Genomic DNA, 4,790 nt, shown 5'->3' on the forward strand with positions numbered 1-4,790 from the left:
ATAGCTAGGATGATCGAGTTAGGCACACATTTAACGTCCATTAGTATAGACGTGACAACCAATGGGGTTAAAAATTGTTCTTGGCTGTACCAACACTTGCGGGCACAACTATTCTTCTTGGCTGTACCAAATTGATCGATAAAATGATTGAACGTGAGTATGTCAAAAAACTAATTGTACTAAAGGTAATTAAAAGAAGAGATAGTTCGAAACTTCGTAGGTGCAAACTTCCTTTTGGGGCTAGCCACCCAGGTTGTGTGGCGGGGTCTTCGGGCTTCTGACCATCTGCCTGCGATTTAAAGCCCAATGCCTGGAGTGGCATCGGACATTGGGCCGGGTATTAGTATAATGTCCGGGGCATTATTCAATAATTAAAGTATAAAAAATTTAAGTAAATAATTAGTTAAGTTAATTTAGTGTTATTAAAAATGCAAGAGAATATTTTTAAGTGTAAAGAAAATAAAATATAAAAGAAAATTTAAAAAGAAAATAAAATATAAAAGAAATTAGAAATGAAAAATAAACATAAAAGAAATTAATTAATAAAATTAAATAAAAAAGAGAAAAGAAAAATTAAAAGAAGTAAAGAAAAGTCAAAGTAAAAAAAAAAAAAAAAATTAATAAAGCATGTGGGGCGACCTGCGCCCCACATACTTAAATGAAGGGCCACCTGGCCCTTCACGAAAAAGAAAGAAGGGCCATCTGGCCCTTCCCAAAGAAAAACAAAAATAATAAAAAAGAAAAAGAAAAAAAAGGATCGTGGGAGAGAAAAAAAGAAACAGAGGGAGAATGCCTCTCTTTGGTCCTCTTTGGAGTTTTTCTACAAAATTCATGATCTACGAAAATCTAACTGTTCAAACTCAAATTTGACTTCGGTAAAGTGATCTACGAAACCCGATCTACGTTTCTACCGATTAGTTTGAGGTATTTTCTCAAACTCTTGGTCTTTAAGATTTTAGATTAAATCTAAAGATATATGAGTTTGATTTTATGTGTACATAGGATTTGTTGTGAGAAGCTTGTTAAACATTCTCCAAGTGTTGGATTTACATTTGGTGGAATTTTTGGTGAGTTTCTTCAAACCCTAATTTTTGGTATTTAATTTTAATTGAGTTTTTATGTGATTAACCCTTAGTAAAAGCTATTGGATTAATAATATTGTGTTTGGAATAATGTTTTATAAATTATGATTTATAGCTTAGAGATCCTAATTTGATAGGTTAAACTAATTTGGGTTTTTTAAGTGATTAAAATCTATATGAATAAATTATGCTAATAAGTTGGTAATTATTGTAAAAAGATTAGTAAACGTAATTTTAGGGTTAATGTTATTTTAATATGGTAGTGTTTTATGTGACCAGGATAATGAAAATAATTTTAGGGTTAATGCTATGGAGAAAATGTTAGTAATTTATGGGTTAGTGAAAATAATGGTAAGTTAACGATTAATGTTACAGGTAAATAATTAAATGACGATTTTAATATCTAACCTTTAGTGAATACTTTGGGTTAGTGTTAATTGAGTTTTAATTAGTGTTTAGGATTTATGGGTAGGTGTTTGGAACCCTAAAAATATTATGAGATTTCCATGGGTTAGCTCTTGAGCAATTTAAGAGCTAAATGTGAGTCTAATATTAGAAGTTGTCAATAATGTGCAATGTATTGTTTTTACAGTAATGCATTGCTTGGTGGTGTCTAGGAGACCTAGTGCTTAATATCCGCGCAGCCAAGGTGAGTATTCTTCTCACTGAGAAACTATTATTTTCATATATTAATGAATTGCAAATATATATGTTTTATGAATCTGAACCAACTGTATGTTGAATATATCTGTTTTGGATTATTTGAGTACTTTTGAATATCTTGAAATTATGATGATGTTGAAGTATGTATATGATATGTGGAGTTTGAATAAATGGTGTGACTCTAGGATATGGTTGGGGATTTTTGTAGACTAGGGTTGCATTGTAAATGATTGAGATTTTTAGTGTGAGTTATAAAAGGGGGGACATGATGCATTGCGTGCTTAACGGCACAACTTTGGACTCGGCGATTTGAGTCTGGGACTCTGTGATATGAGTCTGGGACTCGGTAATTTGAGTCTGGGACTCGGCAATATGAGTCTGGGACTCGGTGATATGAGTCTGGGACTCGGCGATTTGAGTCTGGGACTTAGTTTCTTGAGCCAGGGACTCTGAGGACATTGCATATGCATACATATATCATAGTGTCGGTGTGTACTGTTTTTATGTTATGTATATTTCTATTTGCATGATTTAAAGGCATCGCGCTTTAGTATACCTAGACTGTACGCTATTGAATTAGGTGATGTAAGTGTCTTTTGACATGAAGTTACCTACATCTGGCAATGCTGTTTCTTTGTATTACTAAGTAAGATGCCATTGTTTTATGCTTGATGTACCTAGATTGTACGCTACTGGATTGGGTGATGTAAGTGTCTTTTGACATGAAGTTACCTACATCTGGCAATGCTGTTTCTTTGTACATTTGAGCCACCATTGTTAAGCTTGATGTACCTAGACTGTACGCTACTGGATTGGGTAATGTAAGTGTCTTTTGACACGAAGTTACCTACATCTGGCAATGCTGTTTCTTTGTACATTTGAGCCACCATTGTTTTATGCTTGATGTACCTAGACTGTACGCTACTAGTTGGGTAATGTAGGTGTCTTTTGACATGAAATTACCTACATTAGGCAATGCTGTTTCTTTGTACATTTGAGCCACAAAATACAATAGTTTTATAGTAGGTGAGAAGATATGTAGTTTCCAAGGTGGGATGATTGGAACTTCTATATGTGTTCGCAGCTACATAGTATGCTTTAAATATTTTCTTTTAGTCGGTGTTTGCTAAATCAGCTATGGGGATTTTCAAACAAAAGTTTATAAATTGGTAGCTGTTATAGTATACACGAGACTAAAAAATAAAAAGTTAGTTCTTTGCGAAAACTCATTGAATAGTATACCTCTGAGGTCTTAGTGTAATTATTTATGCTAAGGCGGTGGTTTCATAATTCCACCTGTAAGGATGCGGCAACCCCCGCAACCGTGCATACATTGATGCTTTGGTTGCTTTGATTGCAGGTTATGCGGATATAGATATTGACTCGTCTACCTAGCGTATAAGAAGCTATGATTGGAGCACATCACGACAGTCATAAATCACGGACTCATGTGTAGTCTGTATTTTGGGTATTTTATTTATGGCTCGTGTCCTACGTGGTTTACGTAGTTGTCGAGCCTGTAATTTGATATGTAATTATAGTAAAATGTTTTATAAGCTTTACTCAGTTAGACATATAAATGGCTCTTGTTGTTGATAACAGTTATGTATTAGATGTACTTCCGCTTTTGATATGTGTTCCACACATTAATATTTATATTCCGCTGTGTTAAATGTAACTCTGAATATCTGGTACATGTTATGAAACATGTACGTTATGTTGGCTGAGCGACAAGTAGTCGTGCTACTGTGAAGATCAATTTATGTATGTTTTTTTTTTATAAAAAAAATGGGTCGTCACAATTAGTTTGCAGTTCCTGGTAGGTGGTCACTACACTTGGAAGGTTCGACTACCACCTTGTGTGAGCCAGTCGTTCAGCGAACGAGGTACATCATAGCTATAGGTACTGTGGGATACCCTGATCGAAAAAAAAAAAAAAAAAAGAAAAAGAAAAAAAAGAGATAGTTTAAATGTCCTTCTCTACTCCTGTTCTTCTTTTAGACAATATTTTTAGAAAATTAGTCATTAAATTTTGGGTTACGCACCTTTTTAGTCCCTGAGTTTTGGAAACTTTATTTTTTAATCCCTGAGTTTCAATGTGCATCACAGATGATACATAAGTTTTGTGAAATGACCAAATTAGTACCTCGGTTAACTTCTCTGTCCAAAAACTAATGGCCCGCCACGACACTGATACTTAGCACCACTAGAAACTCGACATCTGCCCAGTCAGATACGTCAGCATCCACTTAAATTCCAAATCACCCAAACACCTCCACATCACACACCCACGTCATTTGTTTATTTTGGGGGGAAAATGTTTTACAATTTAAGAAACTTAAATTTGATTTGTATTTTTGTTGCTCAATGCTTGTTACAAGGCCTAAAAAATCTCTACCCAAAACGTAATCAAATATTATTGTTATTATTTTCATTATTTTATTATTTTCAAGAGTATAACTTTTAAAGTTGGAGAATGTGTTTTATTTATGAATATTTTTAACATTACTTAATTCTATTATTTAATATTATCAATTTTATTAAAACTTATTTATATACACTTCCTTCGATCTTAAAGTAAGTACTTACACTATTAATCTTACCTACATACGTAGCTAGGTTATATATATATATATATATATATATATATATGTTGACTAATTAGTCATTAAATTAAAGTTCACTCACTTATGAGAGCTGCCAAACACTACTTGAGAGTTGAGAGCCGCCTCTCTTAATGCAGATTATCTTGCTTGCTTTGGAAGGAAACTAGCTAGCTAGCCAGCTACTAACTTATTAACACCATTACCATTTTTTTTTTCATTTTTTTTTGCTACAGCTATTTTTCCAGTAATTGATGTAAATTAGTTGGTAACTAACTGGTGGAGCTATTCTATAAATTAGGGTTGCATTTTAATAAAGTAGTTTTTTTTTTCTTTAAAAAAAATATAATAAAAAATTAGTAGTTTGTAGATAGCTAGGATGATCGAGTTAGGCACACATTTAACGTCCATTAGTGTAGACGTGACAACCAATGGGATTAAA

At 33.2% G+C, this 4,790-nt stretch overlaps 1 long non-coding RNA gene across 1 annotated transcript; it reads left to right on the top strand.

Moving 5' to 3' along the window:
* Nucleotides 1–702: 702 nt before the first annotated feature.
* On the top strand, nucleotides 703–3,373 carry LOC133862418 (uncharacterized). Its single transcript, XR_009899220.1, has 4 exons — nucleotides 703–924; nucleotides 1,003–1,067; nucleotides 1,675–1,731; nucleotides 3,106–3,373. It is a non-coding gene; the product is annotated as an uncharacterized LOC133862418 (long non-coding RNA).
* Nucleotides 3,374–4,790: the final 1,417 nt, after the last annotated feature.

The sequence above is a fragment of the Alnus glutinosa genome, chromosome 3 (genome assembly GCF_958979055.1).
Source record: "Alnus glutinosa chromosome 3, dhAlnGlut1.1, whole genome shotgun sequence".
Lineage (NCBI taxonomy): Eukaryota > Viridiplantae > Streptophyta > Magnoliopsida > Fagales > Betulaceae > Alnus > Alnus glutinosa.